We start from the raw sequence: 24,609 nt of genomic DNA on the forward strand, positions 1-24,609 counted from the left end.
CTGCTAACAGGCTTGGGAAAGCAGTGGAAGATGGATGAAGTGCTTGACGCCCTGTCACCCACGTGAGAGACCCTAATGGAGTTCCGGGCTCCTGCTTTGCAGCCATTTGGGAGTGAGTAGATGGGTGGAAAATATTTCTGTTTCTATAATTCTGCCTTTTAAACGATTAAATACATCTTAAGGAGAAAAAGGGTGGGGGGACATCTGTCAAGCTTTAAAACATCAGGGGTGTCAACTAGGGAGTTAATGGAAAAGCGAATCAACATTTCAGAACTTTTTTTTTTTTTTTGGACAGGCAGAGTGGACAGTGAGAGACAGACAAAAAGGTCTTCCTTTTTGCTGTTGGTTCACCCTCCAATGGCCGCTGCGGCCGGCGCATCGCGCTGATCCGTAGCCAGGAACCAGGTGCCTCTCCTGGTCTCCCATGGGGTGCAGGGCCCAAGCACTTGGGCCATCCTCCACTGCCTTTCCGGGCCACAGCAGAAAGCTGGCCTGGAAGAGGGACAACCGGGACAGAATCCGGCGCCCCGACCGGGACTAGAACCCGGTGTGCCGGCGCCGCAGGCAGAGGATTAGCCTAGTGAGCCGCGGCGCCGGCCATCAGAACAGTATTTTAAACCATACTGATGACCTACCAAAGAGAGAGAAGTGAAAAACGATTCTGGATGATCCCATGGCGGACCACCAAAGAGCACTTCTGGGCGGCGCTCAGCGGCCAAAAGGCTTGAGACCCCTCTAGCGCAGCAACGCCTCTCATTGGGTCCTTTCCAGGTGGCGTCAAATTGCAGGCGTCCGATAGGAGGCGGGACTTCCGGATCTGGGCGCGCCAATTCCGGTCTCGTCGGAAATCCGAGTAGAGGAAATCCTTGCTGGTGTGCAGTCGCAGGAGGTATTTCCTTGTAAAGTTTGCTCCAGTGATTCGCGAGATTGGACAGGGGTTCATTCAAGAGTGGCGAGTATTCGGGTGGTGAAAGACGGAACATGGATAGCCGCTTGCAGGAGATCCGAGAGCGGCAGAAGTTACGGCGACGGCTCCTTGCACAACAGGTCAGCAGCCAGGGATGGCCCAGGTGGGGAGGGATCTCAGATGCGCCTGCGCGACCGCACTGTCGTTCTCCTGCCTTTCTCTGTCCTTGCTTCCTAATTCTGTCAGCGCCTTCCTGATCCCGCGACCCTGAGCCCTGGGCCTCTGGTCTTGTTCTCATTTCCCGTCGTGACCTAACTTTCTTCCAGTTCCTGCCGCGGTCGTTGTGGTGCCACACTGAATGCTATGATTAGGCCTCACTAGGCTAATCCTCCGCCTGCGGCGCCGGCACACCGGGTTCTAGTCCCGGTGGGGGCGCCGGATTCTGTCCCGGTCGCCCCTCTTCCAGGCCAGCTCTCTGCTGTGGCCAGGGAGTGCAGTGGAGGATGGCCCAAGTGCTTGGGCCCTGCACCCGCATGGGAGACCAGGAGAAGCACCTGGCTTCTGGCTTCGGATCCGCGCGGTGCGCCGGCCGCGGCGGCCATTGGAGGGTGAACCAACGGAAAGGAAGACCTTTTCTCTCTCTCTCTCACGGTCCACTCTGCCTGTGGGGGGAAAAAAAAAAGAATGCTGTGATTACTTTCAGTAGCCTCTAAGGAACGCATGCCAAGTGTCTGGCTAGGGCCTCCACGAGGAGGATACAAAGCTTTGGTCTATAAGTAAATTACTGCAGTTCGTGGAAGGAGAAGCGACGTGTCCCCTAGATTTCCTTTCAGTATTCAGATGGTGTTCTGTGTCTTGTTATTTCTCGTAGTCAGCATCAATTCTTGAAATGTGGCTTCGTTGTTAACAGTGCTTTCTTTGGGATCATTTCTGAAGATAAGTAGTAGTAAAATTTTAGAGCCTGCATCTTATCTTATGTATACACTGTGTATACACAATGTTCTGATCATTCACAGCAACCCCTTGAAATGGATGTTATTATTTATTTCTTCAATAGTGAAATAGGGTTTAGAGGTTAAGTACTTTTAGCCTTGGTCACTCACGTCTCCAGCAGGATATTGAACCTATGTTCCTCTCAGCAAAGCTTGTCTTGTTTACCATTTTTCACTGCTTCTTGAGTATGAGTTAATTAACGTTTGCTGATTAGAGTACACATGTATAAAATACAGATTGTCCCCCATCTGCTTAAAGTCAGGGCTTTGTTTTCCATTCTTCCATTCAGATCAGTACATGTGATTAGGGAAATGATCATAGGCTTTAATGAGGCATCTTTGCCGTTAGTTTTCATAAATAATTTAGTACTAGTAAATGCATACCTGAAACCTGTCCTCTTTTATGATCTGATGAACAGATTTGTGATATACTGTTGAAGTTGTGGGAATTCGGAATCAGATCTGTCCTTTGTCTCTCAGGCATTTCACTATTGGACAATCCAGGTATCCTTTTGAAGTCTTTTTACCAACTTCTTTTATCATGTTATTTTAAAAAACATTTGTTGCCACCGCATAAGGTGCTTCACTCACACATTCTAAACTTTAATCTTTGACTTAAAACACATTCATGTAATGATTTTTTAGTTTTACACTAAAAAAAGTATCAGAGACTCTAGTAGGTATTGACAAATGAATTATGAGTGAGTACACATAAATCTTAACAAGACTACAAGTATATTCCAGAAGGAAATCATTTAGTTACGAAGTAAATAACGAAAATCAGAACTTCAAATGTTATGGTCTTAAATATTAGACCAGATTTAGTAGCTCCACATCTAAGGTTTTTTCTACCTGCCCCTCTTCAGTGCAGGGATGGTTGGCTGCTCAACACACTCCTCCTCCCCCTTTTCCTTTCTTTAAACTGTGTACAGTGAAAATTGTCTTCATTGTATTTTTGTTCTCTGGTAATGTAATAAGCATGATGGTTTCTTCTATTAATACATCATTCCAGTCTGGCTGGTAGTTTTGTACAGTATAGTGTATGAATTGCTGTGCTGCAAAGCCAAACAGCTGCGAAATATTGAAAAATCATTGAAGTATATAAAAATTGCAGTATCTTTAAAATCAGTAAAATGGACTAGCATATTATTTATCTTGTTTTTCAGTTAACAACTTTGCTCTCTGTGGGAGGGAGTCTTGTGTGTTTGGGAGGGAGGGAGGAGGAAGTCAATTATTTGAGTAAGTCTATAGTTGACGTCTCTCTTAGCTTCATTGTGACCGTTGAAATCACTTGAATGCTTAGAAAAGTCTGTCAGTTTGATGTACTTTTAGTGGCATTTTAAAAGTGGTTAGATTCCATAAATGGCAAGTACACCTGAAGTGAGGATACTGCAATTTTTGGGGGGAAAGAACAGCAGCTCTTAAGTGTTTGCATTTTCTATTTTGGGGGCAGGGAACTGTCATTCATTTTGCACAATTTCTTGAACTGATGTCAGCACCCAAATGGCTCCTGAATTTAAGTCTGGGATGACATCTTTTATTTTTACATGAATCTCTAAACAATTCTGTGAGCAAAGTTTGTAGCTGCTCGAGTATTGTCTGTATGGGAAGTTCCAGTAAACCACAGCTATGGCAAAGGTTATCCAATGTTATGCTTGGAGCAATCAGTACATATCAGTTTCTGATGTTTCAGGCAAGAAGTGGGGTAAATAATTGTGACCACTTAAAGCTACTTGTTAGCATGGAAGACTTCTCCATTCTATCTTAGTAAAAAAAAAAAATGCACTTGACATAGTAACAAATTGGTTCTGAATTATGCAACTGTTTGCTGTTTAGTAAACTAGCAAATGATGAACAGGTTTTGTTTTACATATACTGGGCAATATGAGTAAAATTCTGTCCTTTTTTTCCCCCTTTGAATGAGGTCGTCCATGTTGGAGGAAAAGACTTGCACTATTGCATTTATTTTAGGGACACAGATTTTCATAATTTCCATTTTGGGGGGGCTTAAGATTTTTTTATTTGTTGATTTAACAGTTTTACACTTTCTGATGTATAGTACTTGAAGTTCTTAACCAGAAAATTACGTTGAAGTTTTGACGCCTTTATTCAAACTTCTTTTAAATAAGTGGCCATTTTTTGTCAGTGTTGGGTCTCTCTCCCCCAACCATCCCTTCCTCCACCAACCATATTTTTCCTCTACTATTTTTTCCTCCTCATTTTACATATATGTATATATACATGCACACAGATGTGGGAGTATATATATGTATAGTGTGTGTGAGTGTGTGTGTGTAATTTCCAGTCCAAAATATTGCCCTGTCCCCCATGAAAATTGTTTTGGCACCAAAAGTAATGACCCTCAAAGAGCTTACTAAGTGCATAAAATTTAATAATGACTGTCATTTATTAAATCCTTTCTTCAAATCTACAAATTAGATGATGGAAGCTTAGAGATGAGCAAGGTCACAGAGCTGGTAAGTTTGCAAATTACAATTGTAATTTAGGCCTTTTCACGCTCGTTCTGGTATACTAGCTATCTCCTGGTCTTCCAGTTGGATGCAAACCAAGAATGCCCTGTGAAACAGTAGCTTGAGCGTTTCACTTGCCTTTCTCTGTGTGAACATGACAGACTTGTTTATTACTCTCTGGGATAGGATTTATGTAGTATACACCTTATGGTTTTTCAAAGTTGCTTTCCTTCCTTTCTGAATTTCATCTATCTTCATGGTGCAACCCAGAACTTAGTGATGAAATTTATCTTAATCTCTTAGGCTTATGCACTTTCTATAAGCTTAATTTTCCTTACCATTGATTCTTCCACTACTTATTATATAACTGTCATATAGCATATAACGAGTTTGAGTGCAGTCTTTGCATTTGATTCCTGTTGGATTAATCTACCTTAGCATTGCTTCTTGCACAAAGTAGACTTTTAATAAACACATTTGTTAATTGACAAGATACCATGTGTGTGATTTGCCTAGTTTGCTTTTGTCTTTTGGGTGAGAAAGTTGGGTGCAGTAACTCCCAGACAATGATGTTGGCAGTTGAACTACTGCTTGGCTAGAAAATTTTACCTCCATTAAAAAAAAAAAAAAAAAAAGAGGAGGAGGAAGAAATGTATGTGTCTATTAGAAAGGCAGAATAACAGAGAAAGGGAGACAGACGTCTTTTATCTCCCATAACAGGCAGGGCTGAGGCTTGTAGGCAGCGTTTGGACAAATCAAGGCCCGTCTTGGCTTGTGGAGTTCTTGGGCTAAGAAAAAATGCAACACATGTTCATTACCAACCCCCTATCATTTGGAGGGTTCCAATGGATCCATTGGTTATTAATGTTGGCTGGACCACTATTGCTTTTCCTCCTTTGTATGGGATGTTTTCCGTGTGTTTTACAACTTATGTTAACTTTGCTACAGTCTATATGGACTGAGATCCATCATTTAAAACTTGATACTAAACTTCCTTTGTAATCAAAATAATTGATATTTGGCCTAATATCATATCCATTTTTAACTCTCTCCCAATGCCTAGCTGGAATGGTCCTCAAAGACGGGTAAGACACTCAGCATCCTGTACCAACCTAAGACAGGACTCTAGGCCAAGCTGCCAGAGTTACCAATGACGGGTAAGGGCAGAGATGACTGAAGGCAACCTAAGACAGAGGCCATTCTCAATAAAAATAAAAAAGGGGGAGATGTAGGCAGCCTTTGGACAAATCAAGGACAGTCTTGGCTTGTGGAGTTCTTGGGATAAGAAAGTCATATACTCCCATCCTGAAGGAGGATGTTAATCAAGAACACTCTGTTAAAATTATCTGTACTATTGGAGGCCCCAAAAAGTTGCATACATATGTTGTTATCTTTTGTACTTCTTTGTGCTTCTTTGATCTACAGCTGGTTATGTATAAATACCACCGAGACATTAGAATAAATGAGCCTTGATCAGCCTTGTTGTCTTGGCTCCACTTCTCTGTGCCCTCTTTTCATTCCCACTCCCTCCTTCAGGTTCCATTCGACTGGTGTGGCTGGCCCGCACAGAGGCTAAAGCCACGAGCCTGGAACTCCATCCAGGTTTGCCTCATGGACTGGAGCCGCCATCCATGGCCTTCCAAGAAAAAAGCTAGATTGGAAGCCGAGCAGATGGGAATTGAACTAGCACACCAATATAGGTTGATGGCATTACAAACAGTAGCTTAACCGACTGTACCACAGCATTTACTCCCTACTTGTTACTTTAACTTGTAGCTTTATTTTAAAAAATCATATATGCCTTTGTTTAATGCCAAATTTTCATAATTATTAAAGTAATGTACTTAGTTCCACCATAGTAAAACTCTGTTGTTGTCTTGATCTAGTCATTTCACAATTTAAAAAAAAATATTAACATAGCAGCTAAGATGTCCAGGTCCTAAATTGGAGTGTCTGGATTTGATTCCTGATTCTGATTTATAACTCCTGATGTAGACCCTGGGAGGAAGGAATGATAACTCAAGTAGTTGGGCTTCTGCAACCCATGTTACCAAGGCTTGGCCATTGGGAACTTTTAGGAAGTAAACCAGCAAATATGAGCCCTCTTCCTCTCTTTCTCGATTTCTCTGCAACATATAATATTTTTTTTAACTTAAAGCATTTCTGTGGTCATACATTGTATCCTAATGTAGATCCTAGTAGAAAATCTTCCTTCATTCTACACATATGTGTTGAAGATCTATCAGGCATTTTACTACTTGGTAAACATATGCATCCCAACAAGGCAGTCAGGGTTCTTAGCCTCAGGGAGTTTAGAGCTTATCAGGAAGAAGTGAACAAAAGTAAACTGGTGAAATGATTCAGTTACAAATGAAATAATTGGAAGTTGTGATAGAAACTATAAAATAGCACAAATAGAAAAGAAAATAATTAAACTTATGTTAAGATATAAAATTATTAAGAAAAACTGTAAAAAAGTGAGCAATGGAAGGGGGCTACCTGTCCTATATATATATATATATATATATATATATATAATCATTATATATAATAATCATGGAAGAATTATCTTTGAAGAAACTTGTACTCTCCTGAGATATAAAAGCGGAATAGATAATCATACGAAGAAAGTTAGAAAGCACTCCAACTATAGGAAGTAGATAGATGTATTGCCTACTGAGTAAAGAGAAAACGGGTCAGGAGGATTGTATGAAGGAGTTGAAATTTCAGAAACAGTTAATATATTAAAAGAGATTTATCCTTAGAGAAAACTGAGGAGAATCATATGAAGTGGGTAGAATAAAAGGTTGGGAGGCAGTGTTTGAGATCAAGGCTGGTGACTTGCTGCTCTGATACTTTAGTATGCCTTCTCGCCTCCCCTGAACTAAAGAGATTATTTAATGCAGATTTGTTCATACCTTTCTTGTACTTAAAAGTGTTCCTCTAGATTTTTCAATGCCTAGGAATTACCTTCTGCCTTTCTTCTTGTGGCTTCTAAAGTTTTCCCTAAATTGTTCCTATTCTATAGCCAGTCTTTTCTTAACTATAATTTGGTTCTATTTGTTATATTTTGTGAAATTTTCCCAGCTGCCAACCAAAAGTGACATTACATTTTATAATTATTAGAAAAACTTAGCTTGAAAAAAACTGGATCCATTTTTGGTAGATTATGGACATAAGATGCTTCTACACCCTTTATAAATACTGTTGCTTTTCAGATGCTACCACTACTAAATCATGTTTTATTATTTATTTTAAACTAGGAAATTGGCTAAAGGTAAATGTATTCATTTCAAATATAACTGAATACATAAAATGCTTTTCTATCTGTTAAAATTATTCTTAGTTAATGTGATTTTGTTCCAAGGTGTTTCACTTTGTCTTGCAGGTTAATTAATCTATTTGTTTGCTCTGCGAGATGTTTTTTATTTTTATTTTTATTTTTGATACTTGATATATTAAATGCCTAGAAATGCTATGTAGTGCATTGTGATCCAGTTTTTTTTGTTTGGTTTGGCTTGGTTTTTGCCTTTTCTCAGTTGGGAGCTGAAAGTGCTGACAGCATAGGTGCTGTGCTAAACAGCAAAGATGAGCAGAGAGAAATTGCTGAAACAAGAGAAACTTGCAGGTCAAAGAATTTGTTTTGTTTTTGTTTTTTTCCTTTTTATTGGCATGTTAGTATTTTGAAAGGGTGGTTGTTTTAATGGTTTGGAGTGTGTGGATTTTATTGTCAATTTATGAAATATTTTCAAAAAATATAGTTCTCATTTACAGGTTAGAAAATGTCAGATGAAGAATTAGCTTATATATCAGAAATAGTTGCATATTTCTAAAATTTTTACAGAAGGAAATATATTTTACCTTGAAAATAGTATTTTTGATAGTTTAGAAAGTTATAGAATTTTTGAATACTGTAGTTATGAATTTGGATATTAATTTTGCTCAGCACAGATTAAAATTATATGTAATTATGTGCAGAAGCTTTTTGATGAGACATAATATAGAAATTTCTTTTTATAATATATCCTTCAAACAGCTTATTGTCTCATTCAGTTGCTTTTGTAAAAATAAAGCACAACATTACTAATTAATAAGGTTTATGACTTTGGATGATTTATAAACTGAGTAAATAGTTACTAGTTAATCAGGAAAAATTTTCTTTGTTCTGTTTTATAACCTGTTATTTAATGTTATTATTATGTGCATTTATACATCTTGTATATATTTATGTGTGATGTGCATATTTTGTTGTTAGGGCTTCCTATGATACCTCTGCTCCAAATGCAAACGTAAGTACTTGGATGAAGGGGAGACAGATGATGACAAAATGGAAGAATATAAGGCAAGTAGAAAATGGAATAATTTTATATAGTCAATAAAATAAATAAATCCTGTGTCCAGCATTAGCTTAGGATGCTTGTATTCCATATTGGAGTGCCTGAGTTCGAGTGCCAGTTCTGCTCTTGATTCCAGCTTCCTACAAACATGTACCCTGGGAGGCAATTATGATGTCTTAAATAATTGAGTTCTTGCTACCTTGTGGGAGGCCTGGATTGAGTTCACAGCTTTTGGCTTCCTCTCTCCCCTGTTGTGGATATTTGGGTGTGAACCAATGAATGGGAGCTTTCTCTCTCTCCTTCTCTCTCAAATAAATTTTTAAAAATAAGTTAAGTTTATAACAAAAAAAATATTTTAGCAACTCATGGTCTAAACAGTAGTATAGAACCATTTCTGAAAAAGCAAAGAAAACTCAATTTCTAAAATTATAATTGCAATATTTATTTGATAAGAAAGTATTATATACTCAAAAAACCTACCTCCATTTTTTTTCAAGTTAATTGTTGTATATATTTAATAAAGAAGATAAAGCATAGTTTCCATAAATCACTAGAAAGTTCAATGATGGAACTAATCTAGTGAATATTCTTGTGTGTTGCATTTTGATATATCCTAATTTGTAACCTAAATATTTTTCTAAATATTTTGTTGGGCTTAACCCTGTATAATTGTTGATAAGTAATATTTTCAGCTTATAAAAGTGGTATTTTCAAATGGTTCAACCTAAAAGAAATAAAACAAGCCCCATTGGTGGTTATTTCTTTTATGACTCAAGCTAAATTCTTACATGTAGTGTATTATAAATGAGATAAATGAGGCTAGATAATTCAGTAAATAAAACATTAGTAGTTGCAGGTATCATTCATGATAATGATGAAATTTTTATTTTGTTGTAAAAAATCAACCAGTTGAAGCCCATTATAAAGAAAGAAGACTCCAGTGTTTTACTTTAATGCCAGTTTGAAAGATTACATCTTAGGGTAGGGAAAGAAAACATTTATGTTGAGTATTAATCAAGATATGATAGAGGAATGGCCCCTGAACATTAAATATTTACATAATCTTTTTCAAGGATGAACTAGAAATGCAACAGGAGGAAGAAAATTTGCCATATGAAGAAGAGATTTAAAAAGATTCTAGTACTTTTCTTAAGGTAAAATAATCTTCAAATCTTGTAACTCTTCATATTTAAGCTCCATACTGCCAGAAAAATTTTTAAATACTTATTTGTCTTCAAGATCTTTTTTAATTATTGAGAAATCATTCTAATAAAATAGATGGCATTAAAAATTATTCATGAAGGGTCAGCACTGTGGCGCAGTCAGTTAATCCTCTACCTGTGGCACTGGCATCCCACATGGGTGATGGTTCTAGTCCCGGCTGCTCCTCTTTGGGTCCAGCTCTCTGCTATGGCCTAGGAAAGCAGTGGAAGATGGCCCAAGTGCTTGGGCCCCTGTACCTGCATGGGAGACCTGGAAGAAGCTTCTAGCTCCTGGCTTTGGATTGGCTCAGCTCCAGCCATTGTGACCATTTAGGGAGTGAACCAGCAGATGGAAGGCTTTTCTCTGTCTCCCTTTCATTGTCTGTAACTGCCTCTCAAATGAATAAATAAAATCTTAAAAAAATATATTCATGAAAGATTGGTTTTACATTTAGCTATTTAGGGTGAGATAATATTGTATTCATGTAACTGTTGATGAGTAATGTTATTTTAGTTGTGTTTTCAGTTTTTCAATTTCTCTTTGTATCTCATATAATAAAAAACCAATTACCAAGTTAATGTATTCACTATTGGATTACATACTTTTAATTTAATTTTGACTTTTCCTTTAGGGAACACAGAGCTTAAACCCCCACAATGATTACTGCCAACATTTTGTAGACACTGGACATAGACATCAAAATTTCATCAGAGATGTAGGTAGGTCACATGTTTTTGGGATATGCTATTGCTAGCTCTGGATTATATTGAAGTAATTAATCCATTTTGTCTGTTATTTCTAACCAAGTTATTTTTTCCTAGCTCGACTTCCTCTTTCTGTTCTCAGGGCTTCCAGTGTATCTTCCTTTGCCATTAAGTCATGTTGTTATTTTTTTCTTTGTTCTTTTTTTACTTTTGGCTCCAATTTGGTTCTGTGCCTATTCTTGCATTTTATCATTTTATTGAGATAATTTATATATGACCCATCTAATCAATTTATAGACTACAGTTCACTGGGTTTTAGTATAAACACTTAGTTATGCAATCATTACTACAAAAGATTTTAGAACATGTTCATCCCTATAAGGGATTCTTGTACCCATTAATAGTTAGCTCTTACTTTTCCCTCTCTTCTGCCCCCAGCCTTAAGTAACACTAATCTACTTTCTATCTACATATTGCCTTTTCTGGATATTTCATTTAATATAATATATGTTCTTTTTTGATGAGCTTCTTTCACTTAGCATAATACTTTCAAGTATCATTGCTGTAGCAAGTGTTCATACATAATTTCTTTCTATTGCCAATGATATTCCTATGAGTGTGTGTGTGTATCACATTCTATTTATTCATTTGGGTGGTTTGCATTTTTTCACTGTTATATGCAATATTGTTATGAATATTTATGTAAAAGTTCTTATGTGGGTAGATGTTTTCATTTTTTCATTATATGATTATGTATGGAATTTCTGGTAATTCCCTGTTTAACTTTTTGAGAAACTACTGAACTGTTTTTCAGAGTAGTTGCATCATTTTACATCTCTACCAGCAGTGCACAAGGTTTCCAGTTTCTTTACATCATGGACAATGTTATTGTCTGTAGTTTTTGATGATAGCCACCCCAGAGGGTGTGAAGTGGTATCCCATTGTGGGTTTAATTGGCATTTTCCTGCTGAGTAATGATGTCCAACAACTTTTCATAAGCTTGTTGACCATTTAAATATACTTGGAGAAATCTCCAGTTTGCTGCTTTAATTGAATTTTTGAAAAGTTATGGAATTGTAAGAGTTCACATAATCTGTGTGTGTTCTTTATATATTCTGGGTATAAGTGTCTGCAGTCTTTCCCTTATTCTGTGAGTTGTCTTCACTTTCTTGATGGTATGTTTTGCGATTTTGATGCAATCCAGTTTATTTTCTTTTATCACATTACTCTTGATGACAAAACTACTTTTAATGATTTTATAAGCAAAATTTAGGTATAGCATAAAAAGTTATAGAAATTGTACAGTCAAATTTGGATATAAACCTTTTAGCTCTTAAGACACTTGGTTTACCATGGCAAAGACAATGTGTGTAGAAACCATACCAGATTAAGAAAAAGTTGTACTTTCTGATTTATAGATGATAGAGTGCTAACTCTACTGTATTGAAACCTGACAGTAATAAAGTCTGCAAATTTATTTTATTTAAAATGTGGTCCACAAACATTCACTGAGAAAACACTTTTCTTTTTTATGTTGAAGTTATTAATTTTTTTGTTATTTTTTTTACTTTTGCTTTTAAATTAAGAAGTTTTCATAATTTATATCATTGTAAGTATACTTCCAAAGAGGGAAAACATGGAAAATTAAAGAAGTACTTGTTTTCTCTGCTTTGAATAACTTTCCAAATTTTAATATTTAAGAGAGGAATGCTTTTAGGTAAAAGGAGAACCAAACATATAAGAAAGATAATTGTTTTTTCTTTTCCTGAAAATAGGATGATTAAACTTGATGTAACAAGCAGACTGTTTATCTCAATATATAGGAGAAATAGAATGATATATGTTCTTGAACTAGGCTTTATTAGATCATTAAAAATTCTAGATCTTAAATGTTTTAAAAAATATTAGAGTGCTATGTGGATTGGGTTGTTTTCTTGGGGGGGCACATAACCTTTGCATTCACTGATACTTCAGTTGGAATGAAATTGAGAGTTTTATTGTAGAATATTCCCATTTAAGTTGTTTTGCATGTTTTCTATATTTAATAAAATACGACCTGTGAGTTATTAGAAGAACATCAAAGAAATCTCAGTATGTGGGAAAGTCTACATACACAATAATATTCAGCATATTTAAAAATACTCTTGGGGCAGGTGTTTGGCCTCATCATTAAGCAGCCAGTTATGATGCCATGTCTCACATCAGAGTTTCTGGGTTCAAGTCCCAGTTCTAGCTCCTGATTCCAGCTTCCTGCTAATGCACTCTGGGAAACAGTAGGTGATAAACTCAAGTAGTTGAGTCTCTGTCACCCAAGTGGGAGACCTGGATTTAGTTTCTAGCTCCCACTTCGCCCAAGCCTAGTCCCATTTTCTGCAGGCATTTAGGGTATGAATCAACCGCTCAAATTAAAATACTTTCATGGTATGTAAACATAACTCTTCAGTAGAGGTTGGTAATCTGAAAAGACTATTAATACAAATATTTTTATTCATGAGAAAAACTAGCCAAAGAAAATGTCCAGGGGACGGCACTGTGGCATAGTGTCGCCACCTGCAGTGCCAACATCCCATATGGGCACTGGTTCGAGTCCCACTACTCCACATCCGGTCTACCTATCTGCTGTGGCCTGAGAAAGCAGTAGAAGATGGCCCAGGTCCTTGTGCCCCCACACCCACATGGGAGATCCTGAAGAGGCTCTTGGCTTTTGACTTCAGATCAGCCCAGTTCCAGCCATTGCAGCCATTTGGGGAATGAACCAGCAGATGGAAGACTCCTCTCTGTCTGCCTCTCTGTAACTCTGTGTTTCAAATGAATATATAAATCTTTTTAAAAAAAGAAAAAAAAAAAAGAAAATGTCCATATTTAGAAATTAGTTTTTAGAAGGAAGAATTTGAAACTTAGAAATAGTCTTCATATCCTAACTGAACAATTGAGAAGAAAAAGTAATATAATATTCCTTAGAAAATTCAGATAACGATAAAAGAAGGTTCAGAGATTCACATTTGAGTATGGATTTTCAGTGTTAAAACAAGAGGATATCCATGGGGAATAAGTTGATTTTTACTTTGTAGTGTAATTAAGTCCACGTCTTAAGAAAGAGCTTGGTAGATTAATGTCTTTACTGAAGAACGAAGACCTCCATGAAAAGATACTTAGGAATTAACTTGTGATTGCTTATAAAATCGCATTTAAAAATCTGATTTTTGCGTTTTAATCAAATAGGTACTTACAAGCAGATATAGAAGCATTTGACATCAGAGAACTAACACCCAAGTTTGACGTGATTCTTCTGGAGCCCCCTTTAGAAGAGTATTACAGAGAGACTGGTATCACTGCTAATGAAAAATGCTGGACTTGGGATGATGTATGATGACACTTTTTACATTGTGATTAATTTGTTTTTCAAATAAATATGCTTGCTCAATCAGAAAGTGAGATCAAAATATCCATACTACTGTGGGGATTATAAATATAGATTTATAGTATTTGTTGTAGCTGAAGGCCTAAAGGACATTGAAAAATATTATCTTTGATTCCTCTCCTTGAGGTAAAAATAGAGTAGATGGTAAGTAGGCTATCAAAGACTCAGAATACCTTCTTAGCGACCTTAGATATATAACTAGAAAGGCCTAAAAGCAGAGAGAATGACTAGTAATTTATTCTGTATTTGATTAGTTTTAGTAATATCTGAATGTGTGTGTGTTTGTCATATATGCACATACGGACATAAACCATTTTTTAAAGGAACTTAACAGTATACATAAAAAGAGTATGCATGCATACTATCATTATAATATAACTGTGATAAAGTTATATTTTCCTAAATAAAATATTTTAAAATGTAAAGAAATAAATAAGTTGATGACTTCAGTTAGTTACATAAATGTTTGTTTTTACTGACCAATACCAAAAATAAGAAATACTTATCAAGTACCACTTGTACTAGGTACTGGATAGTCAAAGATGAGTAAGACTTGGTACTTTACCATGAATAGCATACAGTTTAATGGAATGAACATTGACTTAAACCAATAATTATCTTTTCACTTTGTTGATTCCATAATGAGAACTGTATAACATGATATGAGGATAACTGACCAAGCGTATGAAGATGGGACATTTGAACATAGAGGATTTGACACCTAAACCATAAAAGAAATTTTGGAATTTGCCAGGGGGAAGAAAAATGTGGGATAGGGATTCCAAGCAGAAGGGATAGCAAATCAAATGGTGTGGACCCGAAACATGATGTCTGGTCTGGAAGGGAGACTGATCCTGAAACATGGACTTGGGATTATTTTCAGTTTCTGTTTTAAGATCTTGGGCCTTATTCTGAACACATAAAGATATCTTAATGAAAGATGTTTTTGAAAACCCTTGAGAGGTTTTAACTAGTTTTTAGTAAAATGGTTAGATTGCTGTGTGGAGGCTGGACTAGAATATAGGAAGTCTGGTGAGGGAGGAGCAATTAGAAATCTTTTCCAATAGCCTGGTTCTGAGATGAAGGGACCCTGAATTAAGATATATAGTAGTAAGATTAGAAAGAAGGTGATAAATTCAGTAATGTTTATGAGATAGATTTGGTGATTGGATGAGGAAGAATCCAGTATAACTCAAGGTTTTTGTCTTGGGATAATTGGGTCATTACCAAATGAGAAAATGTGAATTGAAGAGGAGCAGAGTTAGAGGGGTTAGATAATATTGAATGTGTTCGTTTTTATGTATATGTGAGCCATTCAAGTAGAAGAGGTAAGAGGAACATAAATTCAAAGGACAGAACTGGTCTCAAATAAGAGGTTTTAGAAAATTAGCATAAGGGCCAGCGTTGTGGTGTATTAGGTTAAGCCCTGTGCGTGATGCCAAAGTCCCATATGGGGCCAGTTCAAGACCCAACTGCTCTACTTCTGATCCAGCTCCCTGATAATGCACCTGGGAAAGCAGCAGAAGATGGCTCAGGTGCTTTTGCCCCTGCACCCACATGGGAGACCTGGAAGAAGCTCCAGGCTCCTGGTTCTGGCATGGCCCAGCCCCAGCCATTGCATCCATTTAGGAAGTCAGCAGATGAAAGATTGTGTGTGTGTGCGTGTAACTTTGCCTTTCAAGTAAGTAAAGAAAATCTTGGGGCCAGCGCCACGACGCAGTGGGTTAAGCCGCCATCTGTACTGGTTCTAGTCTTGTCTGCTCCACTTCTTATCCAGCTCCCTTCTAATGTGCCTGGGAAAACTGCGGAGGACGGTCCAAAGTCCTTGGGCCCCTGCACCCATGTAGAGGCCTGGAGGAAGCTCCTGCCTCCTGGCTTTGGCCTGGCCCAGACCCGGCTATTGCTGCCATTTGGGGAGTGACCCAGCAGATGGAAGATTTCTGTCTCTCCTCTCTTGCTCTCTAACTCTGACTTTCAAATAAATAAATAAATAAAATTATTTATAAATCTTTATTAATAAATCTAAAAAGTGATAAATCTTAAAGAAAAAAAAGAAACTTAGCTTATTAAACCCATGCAAGTAGATGAGTTTGAGGGTAGTGTCACAGGTAAGGTAAAATGTGGATTGACGGTAAAGCCTGAAGGGGATATTTACATTATAGGGGCATGTGTAAAAGAAATATGAAGAAGAATCGGTCAGAGATTAAAGAGGAGAATGAGGACAATATGAATGTTTTAAAACCACAGAAAGAGTATTTCAATGAGTAAAATCAAGGAGTATCCCATGTAGGAGAGAGGTAGGGTGAGGAAAGGACTGCTGTGTCAGGAGAAACTGCTCACAGTCCTGTGTGTCCCTTTCTGAGTTCATTGTAGTTACTTTTAAAACTATTTCTCAAGATTTGCCTCCAGTTCTTTTCAATGTTTTTGCCTGTGAGCTTTAGTATCTTGGTACTTTATACTTTTATGGCTCTTACCACATTAAAACAGTTTCTTCTTTGCTGATTATAAGTGCAATCTGTGCTTATTGTTGAAAAATCAGAAATTACACAGTGTAGGAATCCCAGGTCTTAATATTCTTGATGTTTGTTGATGAGAATTTTTTCAGATAGATTGTACAAATTTACATTCCTTCCAGTACTGTTTAAAGAATGTCTGGTTCACTATATCCTCATCAAATTTGAGTATTAATATTAAGAATGTCTTTGTCAATTTGATTAAAAGAAAAGAAAATTTAAGCAATGAATATTATGTCTTTGATTAGTAGTTCTGCTAAACTTTATTTTCTCTAGCTGTTCCATGAGGTTTGGTCAGTAAAGACACAAGAGCTAGGCCGGCGCCGCGGCTCACTAGGCTAATCCTCCGCCTAGCGGCGCCGGCACACCGGGTTCTAGTCCCGGTCGGGGCGCCGGATTCTGTCCCGGTTGCCCCTCTTCCAGGCCAGCCCTCTGCTGTGGCCAGGGAGTGCAGTGGAGGATGGCCCAGGTGCTTGGGCCCTGCACCCCATGGGAGACCAGGAAAAGCACCTGGCTCCTGGCTCCTGCCATCGGATCAGCGCGGTGCGCCGGCCGCAGCGCGCCGGCCGCGGCGGCCATTGGAGGGTGAACCAACGGCAAAGGAAGACCTTTCTCTCTCTCTCTCTCTCTCTCACTGTCCACTCTGCCTGTCAAAAAAAAATAAAAATAAAAAAAAAAAAATTAAAAAAAAAAAAAAAAAAGAACATATTACTCAGAATCTTAATAAGTCTTGATGGTTGTTTTGGATTTAGGATGAATTGAAAACAAAATGCTTTTATGTGATAATATTGTTTTGGTTTCTTCTAGATTATGAAGTTAGAAATTGATGAAATTGCAGCCCCCCCGATCATTTATATTTCTTTGGTGTGGTTCCGGGGAAGGATTGGACCTTGGGAGAGTGGTAAGATGGTGTCTTTTTTTCCCCCAAAGAAACCTTTTATTTAAGGAATACAAACTTCATGCATTTTGTAAGTACAACTTTAGGAACATAGTGAAGATGGTGTCTTTTTAAAGCAAATGTTTAAATTCATAAGAAAAAGTAATAATACGTTGCATAGTAAGTGTGAAGGTTAATGTTTTATCCTTTGTTGCTTGAATAGTTCTAAAATATTCAAAAGAAAAAAATGTTCAGAAAAGATTTAAAAAGGCAGTTCCTTAAATCAGTTAAAGAGCATTAAAAATGTATCTAGCCCTTTAAAAATAAAATTTATTGCAACTCGGAAAAGAACAGTTCTCAAGATTTGAAGCTCCACATTTTAGCACAGTAATGAGCTGCTTCATGTCATTTGTTGTTCTTTATTAGTAGCTGTACAATGTTACTCTGGATAGCGTTGACACCTGAATTCCAAATGGAAGCCAGAAGTCAAATTGGAAAACACAGCAAATTATAACACATAGTTTGAAAAAATGAGCATGAGAAAGAAGTCATAATACTTCTTTTTTTAAAGATGTTTAGTTGTGTTTCAGTGTTGTGCTTTGTTTTCCTTCTTCCTTTTTTATTGATTGGAGTATTTTGCCAAAAGGAAACAAATTAATATTTTAACCAAAGTGTAAGGGGAGCTTTCTGCTTAGATGTTCGCAGTCTTCAGTTTTGGTCTCAATTCAGTTGGTATCAAACACTGAGACTTTTGGACATACTTTGTAGGTTTCAAGTTCTTTGATGTCTTATTGGATGATAGTTTCCAATTTTAGAACATATTACCTGTTAAATAGCAAATGATCTCATTTAGTCATGGTAATTTAGGGAGCCATCCATTTGACAGGTGAAGAATTTAACATTGTATTTGATAACAAGTAGAACTGTAGTGAGATAAATTTGTGCTCAAATTCTGAAATTCTACAATTAGTTGATATTCTTTATATAAACAATGAGTTTGAGGCTTTTAGGTGGTATCATTGCTTGTCATTTATTAACTCCAAGGTAATATATATAGCAATTGGGTATCACCATTTTGTTTGGGGTAACTCAAGATGCTTTGGAAAAACAAGGAAGTAGAAAGAAATGCAGGTTTTAATAGGTATATTGGTATTATCCTTTTTAGCTCTAATGTCTGACTTTGGTCTTTAGGTCTTTTGTCTCATCGCCACCCTCACCCAAATTAGGTTGAAAATGATTACAAGGCCGGCACCGCGGCTCAAAAGGCTAATCCTCCACCTTGCAGCGCCGGCACCCCGGGTTCTATTCCCGGTCGAGGCGCCGGATTCTGTCCCGGTTGCCCCTCTTCCAGGCCAGCTCTCTGCTGTGGCCAGGAGTGCAGTGGAGGATGGCCCAAGTCCTTGGGCCCTGCACCCCAGGATAAGTACCTGGCTCCTGCCATCGGATCAGCGTGGTGCGCCAGCTACAGCGTGCCGGCTGTGGTGGCCATTGGAGGGTGAACCAATGGCAAAGGAAGACCTTTCTCTCTGTCTCTCTCTCTCACTGTCCACTCTGCCTGTAAAAAAAAAAAAAAAAAAAAAAAAAAGATTACAAGGTTTTGTCTTCTTTTTTTTAAGATTTTATTTATCTATGATGACAGTAGAAGGTAATACATGTTGAGAATCCCTTATCTGAAATGTTTGGGACCAGAAGTGTTTCAGATTTTGGAGTTTAGAATGTTTCCGTAGACTTTACCAATTGAACACCCCAAATCCAAAATCTGAAATGCTCTAAAATCTAAAACCTTTTGAGTTTTCTCTCAGCACTCAAAAACTTTCAAGTTTTGGATCATTTTGGATTTCACATTTGTGGATTAGTGATGCTCAATTGGTATTTTAAAGGTTGTGATATGATGAAATCCTTTCTATGTTTTGATGTTTAACAATATATAGTAAATCAGTATCCAAAAGATGTATGAGACTGCAAAAACTTTGTGGGAAATGTTTATTATTAAAAAACTATGCAAGATTTCAAAATGTTTACACCAAGATAAACTGATCATTTAATTCTAATTTTCCACAGACGTTTTCAAGTACTCACATGAATATATTCTATATTATGGCTATATACATATTTATTTTTTAAAGATTATTTATTTAATTTTTTTTTATTCGAAAGGCAGAGTGACAGAAAGGGAGAGATAAGAGAAAGGGATCTTCCATTCTCTGGTTCACTACCCAAATGCCTGCGAAACCAGGTCTGGGTCAGTCTGAAGCCAAAACCAAGAACCTCATCTGGGTCTACCATGCAGGGTGTCAGGAATACAAACATTTAGGTCATAATTTGCTAGCTACCAGATTTGTTAGCAGGAAGCTGAATCAGAAGCAGAGTCGGGACTCAAACCTGTGTACTCCAACAAGGGATACAAGTGTACCAAGTGGTAGCTTAACCTGCTGCACGCCAGTGTCTGCTTCAGTCTATTTGGAGACTAGCATTTCTTATATTTCTCCACTAGAACAAAACCAAAACCATTTTGACACTTGGGAATTTAGTGTCTCAAGAAAATTGTTTAATGCTGGTTGGTTATTTGAAGTATTGCTTAAATTAAGCATTTCTTTTTGTTTATTTGTTATTTTTAGTGTTTATGCAAGTGGGGTTACAGAAGATGTGAAGATATTTGTTGAATTAAAACCAATAAAAACAATCCTGGGAAGTCTAAGATTTTAGACCCAAAGGCTGTTTTTCAGAGAACAAAGGTATTGCCTTTTCTGTTTTGTTTTTCTCGTTATTTTCTCTCATACTTTTCCAAATTTCTGTATACTGTTCAATTACTTTTGCTGGAAAAAAGTCATTTTCTTCAACTTGTAAAAGTAGCCTTGAGCAGTATAGGAATATATCTAAGTTGGTTTAAAATGTTTTATTCACTATCTTAGATCAGTCTCCACCACCATGCTGGAGAGGGAAATATATATGTTCCTGTATGTCTTACACTGCTGTATTTATATATTACATGTGGGCTTTTAATGCTCCTCATACCCTGAATTTTTTTTGTTTTGCTAGGTTCAGAAAGAAGAGCAAAAATTCATAGCAAAATTCATAGCTGGCCAGTTTACAGACTTGTTTCTTCTTCTGTTCTTTTTCCTACTGAAGAACTGCTGAGAACTTCTGCTTCATGTTGATTCTGCTTTGCTAGTATCAGTCTTTAACCGCCTTTGCTCTTTACTCTTTAGGGAGCCACTGGTGGAAGATCTTACTTGTTCAGACTTTCTGGGGTTGGAATTATAGCTATGTAACAAAGTTTCCAAAAGAACAGGGTTTGGAGAGCTTCTGGGTTGGTGAACCTATAGAGTTGCTGGGGGAACATGGTGCACCCAGAGAGAGGGCCTGGAAGCTCCACATCCCTTCTCCTGTACATTGCCCTAAGCATCTCTTCCATCTGGCTGTTCCTGAGTTACATCCCTTTACAATAAACAGGTAATAGTAATTAAAGCACTTACTGAATTTCACAAGCCACTCCAGCAAGTGATTGAACCCGAGGAGGGGGTCTTTAGACACTCCAATCTGTAGCCTGTCAGTTATAAAAGCACATTGACAAGTCGTGATTGGTATCTGAAGTTGGGGGTCAGTCTTGTGGGACTAAGTCCTTAACCTGTGAGGTACACACTAGGTATAGATTGTGTCAGAATTGAACTGAATTATAGTGTCTGAGGAGAAGTGTAGTTACTTGGTGTGTGAAAACCCACACATCTGGTGTCAAAGAGCTGTCTTCTGAAAGTACTAAATGTAGAGTGAAAAACTGCTTTTCCTGTTTGCCTGACAGTCTTTCTACAACCATCCAGATGTTTCTAAAGTCTGTCCTCTTTTTGCCCACAGAACTATATCCCAAAAATTTGTAGAAATAAGGATTGTTTTGGAACTGAGGAAATCAGAAGTATAAATAAAATGTTATGAAGTAAGATTATTGATAAGAAAAAAAAATAATTGGTCTGTTCTTATTTAGGAACACTGTCTTATGGGGATCAAAGGAACTGTGAAGCGTAGCACAGATGGGGACTTTATTCACGCTAATGTTGACATTGACTTAATTATCACAGAAGAACCTGAAATTGGCAATATAGAAAAACCTGTAGAAATTTTTCATATAATTGAGCATTTCTGTCTTGGTAGAAGATGCCTTCATCTGTTTGGAAGAGATAGTACAATTCGACCAGGTATGACCTCAATTTCAACAACAAAAACAACTTTGATTCTTTGAGATATGGTTATAAAGGAAACAGACACAGGGTGGTATAAACTAAAATTCTAATGTATTTGAGTCATCTTCTTGCTGAACTTCAAATGTGAACAATGTTTGGTTCATACAAAAATTGAGAGGAAGTTCCTGAGATTTCCCATATACTCTGTGCCCTAGACTCACATCATCTCCTCTGTTATCATTGCCACCCCCACCACAATGATACGTTTGTTACAACTGGTGAATCTACATTGACGAGTCATCACCCTGGTCTGTAGTTTACATTAAGGTTCACTCTTGGTAGTCTGTGTTCTGAGGGATTAGACAAATGTGTGAGGACATGCATCCCCCACTGTTGGATCACACAGCATAGTTTCACTGCCCTGATAATCCTGCCTGTGTGCTCCACTTACTCCATTTACCCACACCTCAAATCCCTGGCAGTCTTTTTATTGTGATCCTGTCTTTTGTTGTTGTTGTTGTGTTATTACAATTGTCTATATAGTATATGACCTTTTCAGATCAGCTTCTTTCATTTAGTAATAGGCATTTAAGGTTCTCCCCTGCCTTTCCATGGCTTGAGAGCTCACTTTTGAATCGTATCCTACTGTCTAATTGTACCCACTTTATCCGTTTACCTACTGAAGGACACCTCAGTTGCTTTGAGGTTTTAGCAAGTAGGAATAAAACTGCCATAAATGCCCGTGTACAGGTTTTGGTGTAGATGTAAGTTTTCAACTCCTTTAGGTAAAAACCGAAGAGAAACAAGATTATAAATAGGAAGTTTTCAAAATATGATCATGATTAAGTGTTATTCATTCTGTAAGAGATCACTATTGGGTTGGTGATAGGAACATCTTTACAAGAATGCACTGGGGATTTGAACTAGCCCCTAAAGATTCAATAAGAGAAAAGAGGGTTGCAACTAAAAAGGATAATATTTTTCTCCTCCATTTCAGGCTGGCTCACAGTTGGACCAACACTTACAAATAGCAACTACAATGCAGAGACCTATGCATCCTATTTCAGCTCTCCAAATTCCTACCTGACTGGATGTACAGAGGAAACTGAGAGACTTCAACCAAAATCACCACCTCCCAAATCTAAATCTGATAGGGGAGGTGGAGGAAGGGGTGGAACTTCTGCTGGCTGCAGGAGAGACAGAAATCGATCCAACTTCCGAGGTGAGTGAGGTGGCTTTAGAGGGGTCCGTGGAGGGGTGCATAGAGGTGGCTTTCTACCTCGATAACTTTGGAAGACACTGATCCTGTTAAAGCCCTCTTACCCTTCATTATCGTTTGAATTTCTATTGGCAGGCTTACTTCAGAACTCAATTCCAGCTCACATTTTGCTTTAGTTTCTCTGAACTGCCAGGAATATCTTGGTCAACCTCCATTGGAGTTGTCACACACACTGTCTGGATTTGTGCAGGACAGTGAGTGATTCTGCCTCTTGGCTCTTGGCTTCAGATCGGCGCAGCTCCAGCTGTTGTGGTTACCTGGGGAGTGAACCATCGGATGGAAGACCTCTCTCTCTTTCTCTACCTCATTCTACAACTCTGCCTTTCAAATAAATAAAATAAATCTTAAAAAAAAAAAATTGCTAGAGTCATCACCACCTCCTCTCAGGGAGAGCATCAGCAGTTAACTGGAGGTAGAAGTAGAGCCAGAGCTCAAATCCAGGCACTCTGATATGGGATGTGAGTATCCTAAGTGGTGGTCTTACTGCTTTCACCAAATGCCGCTCCAAATAACTAACTATTCTTTGTGGGTGAAAGGTGCAAGTAATGAGGCTAGTTTAATTGGATTTGGAGTTGGATTTTGAAACGACAGACAAGGTAATGAATCAAAAAAGAACCATTGTTACTTTGCAGTTAATGCCATCTGCTCAGCCTTTTTAGGACACTGTACTCCCACATGATGTAATATATTTAGGTTCAAATCAGTGAGCCATTAGATTTACTTAAAAAGTGATCCTGCTTACTACACCTACACATTTGCTTTCATATTATTTCCAGCTATATGTCTTAATCCACGATCAGAGCAGGTACCTCCTTGGATTTTTTATTAAGTGCCTGCTCTTGCCTCAGCCTTATCTTGGCCCTGACAATTCAGTACAAACAGTTCTGCTGAGCTCAGCTTCATATCAAGTGTATGCTCCTTCATGTTCAGCGTGGTCACACCAGGAGAACTTGTACTCTATAGGAAATGGTGGAATTCCCTTAGGAATTTCTCCATAGTTACTATTCTCACAAGGGAACTGTGGGAGGGCACCAAGTTTCCAGTTAATTATTTGAAGAGAACCTGAAGGCAGACAGATAGATCTTCCATTTGCTGGGTCATTATCCAAATGCCCACAGTTATTGTGGTTTTGATTTGCATTTCCTTGATAGCTAGTCATCCTGAGCATTTTTTCAAGTGTCTGTTGGCCATTTGAATTTCCTCTTGAAAAACTCCTGTTCAGGTCCTTTGCCAATTTCTCAACTGGATTGTTTGTTTTGTTGTTGTTAAATTTCTTGAGTTCTTTATCGAGTCCAGATATTAACCCTTTATCAGTTGCACAGTTTGCAAATATTTTTTCCCATTTTTTTGGTTGCCTATGCACTTTGCTGAGTGTTTCTTTTGTAGTGTAGAAGCTTCTTAGCTTGACATAATCCGCCTGTGCTTCTGTCAAAAAAAAAAAGGAAGTCTTTGCCTATTTCAGTGTCTTACAGAGTTTCTCCAATGTTCTGTAGTAATTTGATGGTACCTGGTTGTAGAATTAGGTCTTTGATCCACTGTAAGTGGATTTTTGTATAAGATGTAAAGTAGGGGTCCAGTTTCATACTTCTGCATGTGGAGATCCAGTTCTCCCGGCCCATTTGTTGAAGAGACTGTCCTTGCTCCAGGGATTGATTTCAGCTCCTTTGTCAAAACTGCTTTTGGTCATATGGACATTTTGATGATATTAATTCTCCCAATCCATGAACATG

The 24,609-nt window shown here is 37.7% G+C and overlaps 1 pseudogene; it reads left to right on the forward strand.

Moving 5' to 3' along the window:
- Positions 1 to 17: 17 nt before the first annotated feature.
- On the forward strand, positions 18 to 22,946 carry LOC100343412 (N6-adenosine-methyltransferase non-catalytic subunit-like; annotated as a pseudogene).
- The last annotated feature ends 1,663 nt before the right edge of the window (positions 22,947 to 24,609 follow it).

The sequence above is a fragment of the Oryctolagus cuniculus genome, chromosome 8, assembly GCF_964237555.1.
Source record: "Oryctolagus cuniculus chromosome 8, mOryCun1.1, whole genome shotgun sequence".
NCBI lineage: Eukaryota > Metazoa > Chordata > Mammalia > Lagomorpha > Leporidae > Oryctolagus > Oryctolagus cuniculus.